The sequence below is a fragment of the Eriocheir sinensis genome, chromosome 26 (genome assembly GCF_024679095.1).
Source record: "Eriocheir sinensis breed Jianghai 21 chromosome 26, ASM2467909v1, whole genome shotgun sequence".
NCBI classification, from domain to species: Eukaryota; Metazoa; Arthropoda; class Malacostraca; order Decapoda; family Varunidae; genus Eriocheir; species Eriocheir sinensis.
Window position 1 is genome coordinate 8,096,510 of NC_066534.1, and position 17,729 is coordinate 8,114,238.

General features: G+C 42.0%; 1 protein-coding gene across 2 annotated transcripts in view; it reads left to right on the forward strand.

The window, feature by feature from the left end:
- Positions 1 to 17,729, forward strand: part of LOC127003737 (uncharacterized) — a 79,227-nt gene that overhangs the window by 36,784 nt on the left and 24,714 nt on the right. The window contains exon 1 of one of the 2 annotated variants that reach the window (XR_007757373.1): positions 2,859 to 2,954. The exons of the other annotated variant lie outside the window; for it this stretch is intronic. The gene's annotated coding sequence lies outside the window, so the exon portion shown is untranslated. Of the gene's footprint in view, positions 1 to 2,858; positions 2,955 to 17,729 lie in introns of those variants that run through there. 2 annotated transcript variants of the gene reach the window in all.

Here is a 17,729-nt window from a genome sequence, read left to right on the forward strand (position 1 = left end):
CTCGAGCACGGTGGGCTGATGATGATTATTTTTTTCCTTGAGGAAGCAAAAATTATAATTCACGGCGATACCGAGATGTATGTTATTTTTATTTACATGTCAAGCCTTCGTTAGGTTGGCTGCAGGCCTCGGAGATGGATCCTGTGCCGAGACTGTTGACGGGTTCCAGCGCCGTGATTGGCTGTCACTTCGGCTAGTAAAGATCAATACATAATAATGAGTGCGCTTGGGCGGCTGTATTTCATATTCATTTGAAATGGACTACATAAACAAAGTTACTTCGATCGCGATTTTTATTACACGTTGCTATTTACTAATTAACAATGCCGTCGGCAATCACTATTACCGTTGATGCAACTCTGCATCACCTGAAATCTGTGTATCGTTTCCACACGAGGTTTTTAGCCTGAAGCAGCGTTGTGGTGACGCAATGACATGTTCAGTGCCAGGCGTAACTTTCTTTTCCTGTATTGAAAAAAATAAGGTGTACAAATTTCATATATGGTGACACTAACTACATAATGGACGTCAGTTAAGCAAATGAACGTTTAAAAGAAATATCTGAGACGAGAGTATGTATATAACGTTTAGAACTGTCGTTATAAAAAAAAATAATGCATTACCACTGCTTTAAGCATAAATATTTTATTCTTTAATTAGTGCTAAATACAATCATATAAATCACTGTAAGCCAATAGCAAGAGAGTAAATTTGTCACTTAGTGGGATGAGTGCCACTGTCGCCATCTTTAAGTGTGTGTGTGTGTGTGTGTGTGTGTGTGTGTGTGTGTGTGTGTGTACTTGCGAGTGTGCGTGCGTGCGTGTGCGTGTGTGTGCGTTGTGTTTATTTTACTGGCTGATAATTTTCTTAACTTTGTTGATGATATGGACGTGGTCCGCTGTTGAGTGTCCTCTACTAAATTATTTATTTATTTGGCTGATCAGAGCCTATTTTTGCGCTTATTCTGTTTTTGATTTAACTGAAAAGGTTGTAGGCTGATGAGAGTAAACCAATTGGATGGTTATTATATGAATGTTTTATGTCGTCTTCTTGGTGAATGTTAATACTTTAATTGTGTTCTTTCCCGTTATTAGTAACTTTATAACTCTGCAGGCATTTTATATAAATATTGAGCAAGTTTTGTTTGGTATGATATCTCCCACACCTCTGATTGGGTCTATATTTAATCAGTATTTTCTAGCTCTATACCTCAACTCATTTCCTTCAAAGTTTTTCCTAGTGAATTCATGGTCACAAAAAGACCTTACAAGTTTATTGCCTCATTATCCTCTCCACTGTCTTCTTGCACACTTTGACTGCTGCATGATTCCGTGTAGAAGTTTCCAGCAACTGCTAAATATTCTGATTATACGTGACAGTGCCATTTTGAGGGTTTTAAAACAACGACCTGTACACACACACACACACACACACACACACACACACACACACACACACACACACACACACACACACACACACACACACACACACACACACACACACACGTTTATTATCATGTAAAAGTTTTAACTTCTACGAATTTGGAGTCGCCAAGAAATTTACCTTACTATTTTTTTTTTTATAGTAAACGCGGTGGTCCTTCGCTCCTGATCTTTTTTCCTTGCGTTTCGTCACGTCCGCGCCACCTTTCACAAGCCTACACTCTTCACCTCACTTTGTTTTCTTCCTTTATCATTAGCACAGTGCTTTATGAATTTATCTTGCAATTAGATAATCAAAACACCTCCTTTGGTTCCGCTTCCGCAATATGATGTAAAATACTCTTCATATCTCCTGATTCCTGCTCTCTCGCATGTCATGAAACTTTACATATTAAAGAGAGAATGACTTTCATTATGATTAGACTCATCCAAGATTCTCTACAGAAAGTGTATAAAAGCGAAAAATTTAAACCATTTTTATTCAGGAAATGGTCTTGAACTTTTTTTTTGTGCTGCCTATAGCCCCGGTAGGCTTTCTTCAAGAATCTCTTCGACGACCCCAGCCCGTTAGTGCTGCAGGCGAATTTTATTTATAGTGGCTGCCGTGGCATATGAATGGAGAAAAAGGTTCATATGACTTTGTTTCAACAAGAGGGAGGCGGTGGCTGAAAGGTCAGCGTGCTGGCGTCCGCAGGTTCGTATCCCGCCCGCTGCTGCAAACAAGCTGGCAAATTTTCAGTCACTGCCGAGTGGCCTACGACTATCCACAAGCCTTCTTGACGACCATCTATCAACCCAGAATCTAGTTTGTCTCTAAAAAGAAGATAAAAAATTTGCTCTGGGGGGCAGCGTGAGCCAAACAAGATGACACCACTATGCATTGCGCCTGCGCCATAACGGGCTGAGGCCGACCACCAGGACCCACCAAGAAAGCCTACCGGGGCCATAGGTAAAACGTAAAAAAAAAGACAAAAAGAAAAGATATTACTGTAGCCTGACTTAAACACTAATCTAGCCCGAGCAGATAGTAATCTAACAACATTAAATATGGTCCTTTGAAATACTTTATATACTCCAGCAAACGCCTTTAAACCCAACTCCCTTTCTTCCTTCCCTCCCCCCTTACTCCTTCATGACTCGCCTCCCTGCCGCCCGGCAGCCATCCCTCCGCCCTGTCGTTAGGCATAGTCACATTATTACCAGATGTTGTATATCTCCAGTCTTTTGTTTCCCATTTACTGTTGAAATATCTGGCAAGGAACATAATAATCACTTCCATCGGTGCCGTCAACATAAAACTCTTTTCGCGATTCGGATGCATCGACGGTTTGCTTCAGAGTTCGAGCATTGTTTCGGTCGCCACCCCGTTTGACGATCTCCTCGCCGCCTCACTCAGTCCATCCCTTGCATTCGCGGCGCTCGGGTGGACAAGTATTTTTTGCTGTGCGTTAATTACCGCGGAGTGTGTTAGCGATACCAGGGACTTGGAGGAAGGCGAAGAGCAGTAAGGTACGTTTTTTGAAGCAAAGTATTGGTAATGTTGAGGTGTTCGGTGTTCTTCATTCGTGTCTCCAAGGTGGGGAGGCGGGGATGACGGCCGCCGGGATAACACTGCGTTGGGCACATTTGAAGAGGAATGAAGGCTTGTTGAAACAGGTATTCCGCACATCTTTGGGGCCGTGGGAGGGAGATTAAATAATATAGTAAATAATCGTTCCTGTTGCGGTAATTTCTTATGACATTTCCAATGGGCCAGTGCTTAACACTGAGTCATGTAACGTCACCCACTTCCAGCTTCCTTTCCAGCACGCACACATTCTCCCAATTTCTACCGTTCCCCAACCCTCCATCTCTTCCCCACCCTCTATACTCCAATCATCTACTTCTCACCCCCCATGGGCACACGCTCCAAGCCAGCTTTCCTTAACTCCTTCCCCGTAAGTCTCCCGTGTTCACCACCTAATGCGCAATTGTTTTCTAATCTTGCCACACATGCTCACCCGTTTTTCCTTTTAATTCTTTCTCTGTTAGGTAACACCGTTACATATAAACTTAACGTGCATAAGGTGTTCGAAGCAGTAGTTATATACTATTACGTAGTTTATACCGTCAGTCAGTCAGGGCCATTACTTTGACGCTTGGCACGGTGGGGAGAAAAGATTGTCTGGCAAAATGCTAAATGGATACTTGTTGGGGAAGTGTGTGTGTGTGTGTGTGTGTGTGTGTGTGTGTGTGTGGTTAGTTCAAGGAAAGACAGACTGAGAAAACGATGCACCTTATAGGGGGTAATAATGATTTCTTTTGGTATCTACGGACATGTTTTAACCTGCCATATCAAGATTATCACTGAACTTTTAAGGTGATTTTTTGCTATTTCGTTAGGTCTCTCAAAAGTGACGTCTGGTGTGTATGATACGCGTCGTGCGTAACAGTGTTTGCTACAACTACTACATCAAGGAGTGTACGCAGCCTAATTTTTCAGAGACGCCCCATTCCTTGTCGACGGACCGACTTGGTCAGCTCGGCTAACGTCAGTCTATAGAGATGATCTGTCGGCACCCTGCTACGGGCCCGTGTATACCCCTCCAAGGAGGGAGCATTCTTTTAACAACAACATCTATTTGTGTACACTTACATACCAATTCCTATCCGTTTATTTACCAAATTATTCGCCTCCGTAGGTTGTGATTAGCATGCTTAGCTGTAATTTGGCGGATCTGGGTTCGTATCCCGACCGGGACAGTCTGCATGCAGTCCACCCATTTGTTCCTCTCCGGCTGGTCCATAAATATGTACCGAGCGAAGTCTTGGGAAGGTAGGGTGTGGTAACCCGGATCTTGCACCAGCTCTGTGTCCCAGGGTAAGGTGTTCTCAGAGCAAGTGGTACGGAAATGAGCACCGAGGTCACGCACAGCAATGACATTTGCACCCAACTCTACCTACGAGTATCACATGGAAGGGTTCATGCACTTCAGAGTAGTCTCCCGTAACATTGTCCCCTTCGTGTGGAGCAAGCCACGCCGTTTTCTTTTCACCATTTGAGCGGCAACTTCTCCATAGCAATTTGATGCGATGGCTACGCCAGCCAACAGTCTTGCCTTCTCCTGAGAGTTACAAAAAACATATAGGGGTAAAAAATATTTCTCATGGTACCTACGCACACGTTTTAACCTGCCATATCAAGCATATCACTGAACAGTAGCTTACTTATAAGGTGATTTTTATATTTATTTTTATTTCGTTAGTCACTCAAAAGATGCAAATATTCTGAACTTTGTTTACTTACCACTATCTTATGACGTCTGACGTGCATAATGCGCGTGGTGCGTGGCAGTGTTTACTGCCACTATGACACCAAGGAGTGTACGCAGCCTCATCTATATTTGTGTACACCTACCCTGGTTACGCACCTATTCCTATCCGTTTATTTACCTGATTAGCCTCCGTAGGGTAGTGGTTAGCATGCTTAGCTACTTCAAGAAGTGTACGTAAGGTAGTGTACGTAGGGTTAGTGGTTAGCATGATATAGTTAGGTAGTGGTTAGTTTGGTAGTAGGGTAGTGTACGTAATAGTGGTTAGCATGCTTAGCTGCATCAAGGAGTGTACGCAACCTCGTCTATTTGTGTACACTTACCTACCTATTCTTATCCGTCTATTTACCTTATTATTCGCCTACGTAGAGTAGTGGTTAGCATGCTTAGCTGCAAATTCCCGGATCTAAGTTCGAATCCCGACCGGGACAGTCTGCATGCAGTCCACCCATTTGTTCCTCTCCTTCTGGTCCATAAATATGTACCGAGCGAAGTCTTGGGAAGGTAGGGTGTGGTAACCCGGATCTTGCACCAGCTCTGTATGTATCCCAGGGTAATGTGTTCTCAGAGCCAGCGGTACGGAAATGAGTACTGAGGTCAAGCGCAGTTATGACAGAGTACCACATGGAAGGGTTCCTGCACTTCAGAGTAGTCTTCCGTAACATTGTCCCCTCCGTGTGGAGCAAGCCACGCCGTTTTCTTTTCACCATTTGAGCGGCAACTTCTCCATAGCTATTTGATGCGATGGCTACGCTAGCCTGCAGTGTACCCACTTATTGCTTTTACTTCAGTGCTCAGTGCTGGCTCAAGACTCCTTCAATTGGAGGAGCAGCTGCATGTATTGATGGGGCACAGAGGTGTAATAGGGAGGACATTTCTCTATTTCCTCCTCTTCGCCCTTTCTCTCTGCATATGATCTCCACCGCGGACTACACGCATCACCGCAGTGATCTACATATTTGTCCTCGTCTTCATCGTTATCTTTGTCCAGACTCGCTGCTCCTCACACCGTCATAGTCACTTGGATGTTTGTCCTGTCTGCATCGTCGTCTTAGTCCCGACTCGCGAGTCACCTGTATGTGTACCGTTTGCCACCATCATTTGAATAAGGGGCTGCTGCCCCCGCCACCCTGTTGACGCTCCTTCTCCTTGACAGGGGTGATGCCCCCATCATCATTTGAATATGGGACTGCTGCTCCGGCAGCCCCTGCAGCTCCTCCCCCCTGGCAAAGGCGGTGCCGTTATCATCATCATCATTTGAATATGGAGGTGCTCCCCGCGCCGCCCCTGCCGACGCTCCCCCTGGTAGGTGCCCCGTCACCATCATCTGAGTCTGTCCCTGTCCGGCGCGTCTGGGTAGAAGTAGGTCGCACAGCCCCCCAGGGGTGTGTGGGTCTTTCCTTTCCCTGTCCCCCAGACGCAGGCGAATCTTCTTCGGTTACACGTTTTCTCTCAATAGCTCTTAGCCCATTTTAACATTTGAATAACTTTGTTTTATGTGCTGCCTGTAGCGCCGGTAGGCTTTCTTGAGGGGCATTATGGACGTCCCCAGCCCGGTGGTGGCGCAGGCTAATTTTATTTGTAGTGGCTGCTGTGATGTATGACTCTTGCTTGGCGCATGCTGCCCCCCGGTGCTCCTCCTGACCGAAGTCGCTGAAGTTAAGATTGATTGAAGATCCGGACAGCACGTGGGTAATCTTCGCCACTCGGTGATGACTTGGAAAATCAGCGTGTTTCGGTGGGACTCGAACCTAGTCCACGCTAGGTTCTCGGGCTCACCACGCCCGCACGCTAACCACTCAGCCACCTCCTCCTCAGTCGTCGTTCTCTCCTCATTCATTACACATATGTAATTATTTAAACAAACAGACGCGTCCGTTAAGCTTTAGACACAGCCATACATACACGCAATCGTCTCCGGAAACAAATGTCAGAACTCTGCCCAGGACGCAGGTTCAACCGACGTTCACGTGTTTGTTGTACTTTCGACCCCCTTATATAAAAGATTTGTAAGCTATTCGAAGTTGTGTTGTGGTTCTTAATTTAACAATTTCAACCATAGCTAGGAAACTAAGTGTTCACTATGAAAATGAAGACCTTACTATATTGAATTGTTTTAACAGAAATAAACCACATTCATTGCAGCAATATAACACGCAAGTTGAGGAAAAAAAAAGTTAAGCACATTGTTAATTTAAATTTTCATCCATTCCACCCTTATTTATCTGCTCTCCTTGTTCCTGCTGTTCTGTTTCTCATCTGTACATTGCTTGACCTTTTTTGTTTCTAATCGTTCGTATTTTGCGTTTTTCAAGCAAGTAAAGATGGAATAGACTTTTTTGTTTGATATAGGTGATAAGTATAACTAAATATAATGTATGCGTTTGATCTTTAATAACCAATGAGAGAGAGAGAGAGAGAGAGAGAGAGAGAGAGAGAGAGAGAGAGAGAGAGAGAGAGAGAGAGAGAGAGAGAGAGAGAGAGAGAGAGAGAAAAATCAATAACTATAATAAAAAAATAATAAACCAAAGTAAAATAAAGAAAGAGAAAAAAATAATGTACAAAGAAGCAAATGAAATTATATACAGAATTATAGGATGAAGCAAAATGTAATAATAATAATAATAAAAATAATAATAATAATAATAATAATAATAGTAATAAAAATAATAATAAATATAAATAATAATAATAATAAATATAAATAATAATAATAATAATAATAATAATAATAATAATAATAATAATAATAATAATAAATAATAATATAATAATAATAATAGAGGGGAAGACAGAATAAATGGGTAATTCATTACCGGAACAAGTGTGGGGAGATGACGTTATATATGACTTGATGAGAAATTGGAATTTACTGGATAACAATCAATAGTATCAAGCAGATGAAGCTTTAGTTTTTTTAAATATGTAAAGGACGAGAGATTTTATATCCTATGGGAAATTCCAGGGAATTTGAGGTCCCTTCCCTGGAAGTTCCGAAAAGTAGGCGATGTGATGGAAAGGATGATGCTCTCATGTCTAGATGGGATATAGAGATGGATAGAGAGAGGCACTGATCTGTGTTTATGTACATACAATTATATGTAGCATGATAGTTTATATTCTTGTTTTTTGTTTTTTTTTTTTAAAGAAAGAGAGGGTGGTGTGTTCAGAAATGTTTGTTTGATAATTGAATTATCTTTTTGTCAAGTTCAGAAGACTAGTTAAGGTGGTGACAAGTGGTACTCCAGATAGGATTGCAGTACAGAAAGGTGAGGTATATATGTGCATAATACAAGATTTTTAGTACTTCGCAAGGCATAAAATCTAGATCTCTTATTAGCTTTAGACGCTATATGAAAGTTTATTGCTTATTGTTTTTTATGGCTATTGATTATATGTTATTATCAAACATAACTCCCAAAACAAACTAAACTCCACTCTTCTAATAAAGTTGATATTATAAATTAATAAGGTCTGACATTAACATTTACTTTAGAAAAAGACTATATAAAAAGTTTTATAGTAGTAATTATTGTCTGTAATTGTAACACCAATTATAATTTGTTGAGGTTAATTGGTTGAGGCCTGGGAATAATTGGGAATATTAAGTCAGTAAAAAATACAAAATACAAAGTCATGTCATCTGCAATGAATGGCAGAGGTGAGATATTTATAATGTCGTGTTAATATATATATGAACAAAATAGGCCCTAAAACACTCCTTGTGGGACACCAGTAGAAATATTTCAGTGGAAAGACTTTGGCCATCCATATTATAGTGATCATATCTGTTTGTTAGGTAGTCTTGAAACCAGGAGTGTAGAGGGTCCTCGTATACCATGAAATATAAATATAATTTGTCGAGAAGAATCATGGTTAACGGTATCAAAAGCCTTGAGAGAAGTCAACAAAGATGGATAAGACTGATTGTTTAGTGTTAAGGGAAGAATAGAGATGGGAAGAAAATACTGATACTGAGGGCGTCATAAGTGCTAGAACCTGACCTAAAGCCATATTGGCATCTACCAAAATGTCTAAGCTATCAAGATATGCAACTAATTTATTTTCATTAATAATTCAAATATTTTAGAGAAGGGAGAGTGGAAATTGGGCGAATTGTTGTTGGGGCCAGATTTGTGCCTGGCGTGATATTTGCAGTTTTCAAATCAGAGAATTTGCCAGTGGATATTGATTGATTAAAGAGCAATGCAATGGGTAAGTAATTTCCTCAATATTACGTTTAATTATGTGGGCCGAGATTTCATTTAACATTGAGTTTTTTTTTTGAAGTCTTGATAATATTCATCAGTCAGCAGAAGTGACTGGTAGGATAACCATTGAGTTTGTAATTTTCGTGGAGGAAATCAGTGGCATTCTAGAAGCAGAAGGCAGTGCATCATTGAGCCTGGCTGCAATCACTGAAATGTTCATTAAGAGCTTTCAGCAATTTCTTTCTGGCTTAGTAAGTGTAGAATCTGGCTTCAATGAAATGTTGTTATCATTGTTTTGGGTTTATGTCGACCTGCTAATTCATTGATGGTTTGCCATATTTTCTTGGTATTGTTTCTAAAGTTACTGAAAATTCTAATGTAGTAATTATATTTAGCTCCTCTAATTAATCGTAAGATGGTTGCGGTATAATCTGTAGGCGTTGTGATTGACAATTCCTAATTTGTACATCTTAAAACATTCCTTTTGTTGTATTTAATTTAGTTATATTCGATGTTTTACATGGGTATAACAATCGTTTATGTGTTATAAATTTACTTGATGTAAGTGTTGTTATTTAAGTGTTCATGTAATTTGTTATGTAATTCAGTTTTCTATTTTTTAAAATATTAGAATATTGTAAAATTTATATATATTTTATTATAAACTCCATAAATCATTGCGTTGATACATTTTAAAGTTTGAATTATGTAACATATCATTGTAGTGTCAGATAAGAGATTACTGTAGGTTATGAACATGTCTGTTAAGTGTCAGTAGTAAGTGGATTGCTTTCCAGAGGTAGAAGATTGAGAGGATTAAGGAATATGGGAGGTGGGGAGAGTCTTGCTAGTTAGTACCAGAGAGAGAGGTTGAGTGAAGTTAGGAGTGGAATAGATAAGGAAAAAGTATGGAAGGAGGAAAAGAGGTTGGTTGAAAATCTAGGAGGACGAGAAAATGTGTGGAAATTAAAAATGTTTATTAGAATTCAAATTGTTTTATCTGTAAATGGGAGATATGTTGAAGATGATTTGAAGCTTTCTGTGTAAGCTGCATGTCTCTATGTTCACTAAATGAAGATTTTAAATATTTAGGTAAAGTTGTGAATTAATTTACTCCAATAATGTATTAACATATAAGTAGATCTACAGAAGGTAGTTACTAGAGTTAGTATATTTAAAAAGAGTCTATGATAAACAAGGTATCCTATGTCCAAGTTTCTGATAGTGCAATAATGTGTGTGGGGTGATCGAAGGTTGAAAGAAGGTGGAAGTACCTGAGTCCCAAATTCTGTGAAGGGCAATACGAGAAGGTGAGGTTGATTGAGGCCCAAGGAGAAAATATTGCTGTAATGTGTGGGGAGGTGGAACTGGTTAAAGAGAGGAAAGTGTGTCAAATTGTATTGAAGACACTGTAATTGATATTCTATCAGTTAATTATACATATTTACATTTTGAGTGTGTAACCGTATTGGCAATATCACTTAATATCATCATTGTGCCAAGGTTCATCTTATCATCAAAATTGAAAAAAAAAAGATACAGTATAAAAATAAAAATAAAAAAAAAAAAGAAAAAACTCAATGTAAAATTAATATAAAAAATTATAAAAAATTATAAGTATATATTAAGATAATAAAATATATAATAAACACTAGATATTGAAATTAATATAATAAAAATACTAATATCAGACCAAACAGTACAGTCATACTAATAAATGACTGCATACTATAGTAAAGTAAAGGTAATGAAAGCATGTAAAAGTAGTTGTAGTTAAAGTAGAAGTTGTTGTTGGTGTTGTTGTAGTAGTAGTAGTAGTTTGTTGTTGTTGTGTGGTTAGTAGTAGTAGTAGTAGTAGTAGTAGTAGTAGTAGTAGTATAGTAGTAGTAGTAGTAGTAAGTAGTAGTAGTAGTAGTAGTAGTAGTAGTAGTAGTAGTAGTAGTAGTAGTAGTATAGTAAGTAGTAGTAGTAATAATAGTAGTATTGTTAGTAGTAGTAGTAGAAGTAGTAGTAGTAGTAAGTAATAGTATAGTAGTAGTAGTAGTATAGTAGTAGTAGTATAGTAAGTAAAGTTAAGTAAGTAGTAGTAGTAGGTAGTAGTAGTGGTAAAGTAGCAATAGTAAAAAAGGCTGTAAGTGTTGGTGTAGCTGAAAAACAAAACAAAATAGCAGCAAAAAAAATAAAAATAAAAAATTGTAGAATAATTGTATGAAGATATGTTGTAAGTTAAGAAAGAAAGAAAAAAGAAAAAAAAATCAAAAAAAAAAAAATCAATCAAAAAAAAAGAAAAAAAAAGTGTGTCATAAAAAATCCAGCATATATATCCATACAGTTGTGAGAGAGAGAGAGAGAGAGAGAGAGAGAAAACAAATCCCTGTTAAATATCACCGTAAACGTATCGCACAGTTTCCGCATTTTAAGGGATACATTTCATTGTGTAATTATTAGGTGCGATCATGAACGCTGAAACTCCTATTGGCAGCACTTAAACAGCCAAGAGTGAATTAATAAGTAGCATCATCACTTAGAGAATAATGGAGCCACCACTGTCAGAAAAAAAAAAAAAATTATCGTCGCCACTCATGTTTTTAAATAAATCTTGCTCTATACATCACTTTCTACTGCGTGGGTGCCTCCTAAACTTATGTAGCAGTAGTAGTAGCAGCAGTAGTAGTAGTAGTAGTAGAAGTAGTAGCAGTAGTAGTAGTAGTAGTAGTAGTAGTAGTAGAAGTAGTAGTAGAAGTAGTAGTAGTAGTAGTAGTAGTAGTGGTAGTAATCCCCCTACCTAACACATCACCCTGGCTCCAAATATACACAACCTTCATTTTCTCCCCTCCTGCCATCTTCACCCCACCCCACAATGCATGTCTCCGCTCCCCAAACACAAGCTTCAAACACACCACCTCCACCATGCCCTCAACTCGACCCTCTTCCCTCATCCTCCACCACGCCTCCTTACCCCCTCCCTCCACCATTACCCCTCCCTCCACCATTACCCCTCCCACGCTCCCTACACTCCATCACCACCACCACGCTGTACTCGACCCTCCCCCCTTGTTCTCCACCACACCCCCTTCCCCCTCCTTTCCCCTCCCTCCCCCATCACCCTACCCACGCTCCCACCCTCCATCACCCCACCACGCTGCCCTCGACCCTCTCCCTTCCTTTCCCCTCCCTTCCCCATCACCCCTCCCACACTCCCTTCACCCCGTCACCCCCCAAGTCCCCTTCACCCCCACCGCAGCGCTCCCCCAACACTACTGCGTTACTAATTATCGTGTTTGTTGGTAAATTGAATCTCTCACGCGTCCTCAAGCCCCTTAAAAGGTTAATTCGCTTTACTTTCTCTACTAGAATATAAAGAAAAAAATAGCCCCTCGATATTTTGCGCTTAACTCTTTTTTGCTGTTTTGTACGCGCCGTCTTCTTAGCTTTCGCCTTTCATTCCGGTCTCGGGTATTAGCGCCTCACCTTCGCCCTTTACCGCTGCGGAGGGAAGGGGAGGAACACCTGGACTCGTGCTTCGCCGTTTCTCTTTCAATTCACGTCACTGGTCAAACAATCACATTCGCTCATCGTTGCAAGGTAATGAAGGAGTCGTCGAAGAAAAAGAAAAGAAAATATTTAAAAGTAAAAATATAAATGTTTTAATGTATACACGTACTCTCAAACCAGTACAGATAAACATGTGTGTATGCTTGTACTATGGGGAGAAAAGGATAGAGTTTTATATAGAAGGTCTGTGAACAACGATAATAATCTTAAGAGGAGACCAGTTCTTAATAACACACTAATTATTCATTATCATCAACGAAGCATAAAGTAAAGGAGTGGCTATGTGAATGAGAACCCAAAGCATCCTTATGTGTGTGTGTGTGTGTGTGTGTGTGGTAAATACTTGCTCACTTTCCCCGTCAATCTTCATTGTAATGGCCCGAGGCTCGCTCTCTCCTCGCCGTCTCATGCACTGTCGTTATAATATTGTTTCTGCCGTGTCTATTTTCATATCCAAACACTCCTTCTTGTGCGGTTTTACATAACAAATATTATTATTTAAGTTTAGTTTGTTCCGCTCACTTTTCATGTTTTTTTTGTTGTTGTTTATTGCAAGACTAGAAGGTAATTGGGCTTGCATGACATGAACTAAACGCTTCTTGAACTCTACTGGCGCCCTGATGAAACTCCGCTGGAACTAGAGGCAGACGGGCCGATGACTGGAGTGATGTCTGGGTGGGTGTCGGCGTATCGGAATAGGCCGCCGCGGGCACCGATGGTCCTGATTGGCGGTGCGTGTGGCGGCCAGCGAACACCGACGAGGTAGTAGAGGGTCAAGAGTGTTAAGATGGGCGGCAGATGAAAATTGCGTTTAAATAGCTTGGTGATAGGTAATGGAAAATAAGATTAATTTTGCTCAGAACTCTGTGCGAAATGCCAATGCCTTAACCTTTTTCGTTAGGGTTAAAGCACCGCTCAATATCCTGTCTATCCATCACAAACCTTTTCCGGACCCCTCTCCGGAGTGATGTATTTTAGCTCTTTCCACCAGCAGTATACCTGACAGTAGTTAAGCACTGAACAGGTGACAGTGTTTCTCATCATGTAATTGGCACAGACCCGAAAGGTAAAGAACCGTTGATAAACCTCATTACTATATGCCATCGATAGATTTCTATGCCACACCGTTTCCTTGATGGCAACTCGTTTTTTTTTTGCTTTTTAAGTTTGGTCTTCGGTCTCTATGCATAGTCGCTTCGTTTCCCTTTGTTTTCTACTGAACAGATTTTTCACGAGAAACGCTCAGCCAAGTCATCACTAACTCGATGGCCTCCCCAAGACTCGAATAATTCAATAATCGAACTTTTCCGTAGGTGAACACGTAACAAATTTGCCTCCTTGTCAGCTTTGCATACACATAAATAAGCCACTTAAGGGGGACGCACAAATATTACCTGTTTGCCCTCGTCTTGCACGCTGGCCACTGTCCAAATGAGGGACGTTTCTCCTCACGCAACGCGGCCACTAATATTCACATTCACTATTTTTTTCCTTATAATGGTCGGGCAGAATGACCCCAAGCAGTTTTATTTTACATGCAAGGATATGTTGTCAGTTATTAATGGCAGGGGTGTGGAGTCGGAGTTAAAATTTTCCGACTCCGACTCCGGGAAATTTTAAAGTTGCGACTCCGACTCCGGGAAATTTTAAAGTTGCGACTCCGACTCCGGGAAATTTTAAAGTTGCGACTCCGACTCCGGGAAATTTTAAAGTTGCGACTCCGACTCCGGGAAATTTTAAAGTTGCGACTCCGACTCCGGGAAATTTTAAAGATGCGACTCCGACTCCGGGAAATTTTAAAGATGCGACTCCGACTCCGGGAAATTTTAAAGTTGCGACTCCGACTCCGGGAAATTTTAAAGTTGCGACTCCGACTCCGGGAAATTTTAAAGATGCGACTCCGACTCCGGGAAATTTTAAAGTTGCGACTCCGACTCCGGGAAATTTTAAAGATGCGACTCCGACTCCGACTCCGGCCCCGATGCCCCTCCCCCTCCAAAGCAAATCTTTTTTTTTCTTCAGATGCTGCTTGTAGCGGCGGTAGACTCTCTTAAGGTCCTTTTTCTTACATGTATTTACATCCAAATTACGTGTACTCTATATAGACAACATCTAGAAAATGTAAAAAAAAAATTTCACAACTACATTACACGATAAATGATTACGTTAAGGAGTCGGAGTCGGGGGTATTTTTACCGACTTCGGCTCCGACTCCGGCCAAAAGTAGCCGACTCCACCGACTCCGACTCCACACCCCTGATTAATGGAACGCTATAGACTACAAGCAATTAGAAAGGCACGAGGATTGGCAAACATGTAGGATGTGGAATGACTCCAAGCAGTTATATTTTTCATCCAATGATATTACGTTATAAAGTTAATGAAGGAATCCTGTTGACTCGGGTACTTAGAAAGGCTCAAGGATTGGCAAGGATTAATCAAGTCCTGATATCGTATAAATGTAGTAGTTTGTCTCACTTTCATTCATGACCATTTCCGTCGCTCGAGCATCTGCGTCCTCAGTTTGTTATTTCTCTTTTCCAGTGAAAATGAGAAAACTGAATTCCACGAGTCTTGGTGGTCGCATGGAGGAGAAACTGGTGATAATTATGGTAAAATATACAGTTAGAAATTCGGGAAGCTGTTAGTGTTATTAGTACCATTATGCATTGTACAAGTCGTGGGGCTCCGGGCGGGAGAGAAGGGCTTCCCGGACACAGGGTTCACCTCGACGGATGTTGTGAAGCATCCATCCGAAATTGACCCTCTCTTTTGGGCTCCTCGTTCTATTTTCTGTACACGATCAGCGTCTAACGGGATTTTTTCTTTTAGTTTTTGCCCTTGAGCTGCCTCCTTAGCTGTCTGGAAACAACGAATAATAAACGATATACATAAGCCAAATAACGAATGTTTATAACACATCAGATAAGAGTTTCATGGGACGACACTACGTTCCCCATCTTGTCTCAACGCTTTCAGAGATGTTTATTGTGTGTTTATCAGAGCTTCGTGGAGCGACACTGCGTTCTTCTTCTTGTCTCTAGCGCTTTAAGAGATGTCTGTTATTATGTTTGTGGAATACGGAGGTCAGCAGCGCCACCATCTCAGCGCTGAGGGGGTGTTAGTACGGACGCGACCCCGAGCTCCTTCCATGATACTATTCCGCGTGGCCCTCCGGCAGGTGTAGCGTGGCCGGGCAGGTATAATGTCCAAGATTTCTGGCGCGTACACACACACACACACACACACACACACACACACACACACACACACACACACACACACACACACACACACACACACACACACACACACACACACACTAATACGATTACGTTCTCCTGTTTTTGTATTCTTTTGGGTAGCATCGTGTCACAGGATTTTTACATATTTTCGTATGCTCCTCCTCCTGTGCCGTACACTCACACACACACACACACACACACACACACACACACACACACACACACACAAGCACGCTGACTTCGATCCGATTCGGCGGCGCAGCTCTCACTAACTCAGGAGGGAGCAGGTTCGTGCATGTACAGAAATTAGGTTTGGTTAGCATGGTTCGTCTTAATTAATTTCTGGACCGAGTTACGTCGACTGGTTTTGCCAAATTAGATTACACTCTTGTGGGTCAGGCTGGCATGCGGGCTGTCCACGCGCGACGCTCCCACCCATATTTCCACCTTCCGCACACCCCGTTAGGCTGGCTGGCTGACGCTGAAAGAAAAGAAAATATGAATAAAAGTAAAATAAACTACCGCACCACGCGAAACCAATTACCGGAGGAGAAGAGTCAGGTCGGCGGGCACTCGTGGACTCGCCCCCGAACACCTCCGCGGCAGGCGATTAGGAAACTCCTCTCAAAGTTAAGAGGAAGCGAACACGTATGAGATAACAAACTGGCAATCGCTTAAGACAATGACCTAGGTAATTGCGGCGGCAGGCCGAACCATTCCGAGCGTGGCAGTAACGCGGAGGATTAGTATTCACGGCCCGTCACCTAGAACAGATACCCTCCTGACGAAGGTCTACAAGTGGCTGGGGATAAATACACCTCCCGGAGCACGACGGAATAACAAAGAGCAGCGCCAAACCTGTGAGCAAGGGAAGACTTGTATTCCCAGATTGCTTATGTTATGGACAAGCCGGGAGAGGGAAGGGGAAGGAGGCTGAGGGAGTGGAGGCTGTGGGTTGGAACGGAGAAGGAAAGCAGGAGTGGAGCCTGTTATGTGGAGAGAGCGAGAGAAAGGGAGATCGGGAGGGAAATCAGTATTTGGACGTGAGGAATGAACGGAGTCCACATCGGTAAGGAGGAATTAAGGAAAGAGGGGCAGGAAAAAGAATGGAGGTGAGAAGGCAGAGGAGGCAGCGGAGCGTGGAGGAGGCCAGGGCGTGACGAGGTGAGGAGAGGGAAGGACTCTGGACCTGATGAGAGTATTTGTACCCTGCACGACCCTGGCGGTGCCGCGGCGAGTGACGGGGCGTGCGGGATAACATATTGGGGCTGCCTCGCGAACACTCTAAAAGGCACTCAGGAAGCTCCGCCAGGATGAATTTTTCGCCGAGAGAGAGAGAGAGAGAGAGAGAGAGAGAGAGAGAGAGAGAGAGAGAGAGAGAGAGAGAGAGAGAGAGAGAGAGAGAGAGAGAGAGGAATGAGGGTGCAATGGAAAGAATGGATGAAAGTTGAGAATGAAATGGTAGGAATGGAAGTGGAGATTAAGTACGGAAGGAATTGAAAGGGAATACTTGTGGGGTAAATGGAGTGTGAGAAACGTAAAGGGGAATGAAAGCAGAGAGAGAGAGAGAGAGAGAGAGAGGGAGAGGGAGAGGGAGAGGGAGAGAAGGGGGTAGGGAAACCACTCCAGAACCAGTACGGGCTCCAGACACTCTTTCCTGACAGCGCCATCCATTACCTTCACTCCTTCGCCCATCCACTAATTTCTCTTTTAATTGCCGCTTACGTCCAACGCGAAATAACGGCACAAACCGCGGCAAAGAGACGGAGTGGCAGCGGGCGAAAGGGAAGGAGGAGGGAAGGAGGAAAAGGGAAGGAGAAAGGGGTAGGTAGGAGGAGGAGGAGAAAGGTAAAGGAAAGGGACAGTGATAAATGATGTCTCGAGCACGCTTTGTCCCTAAGAGTGAGAAAAAAAAGTGATTAATCGGGCGCCAAGTTGAAAGTAATTTGATGTTCCGGGAAT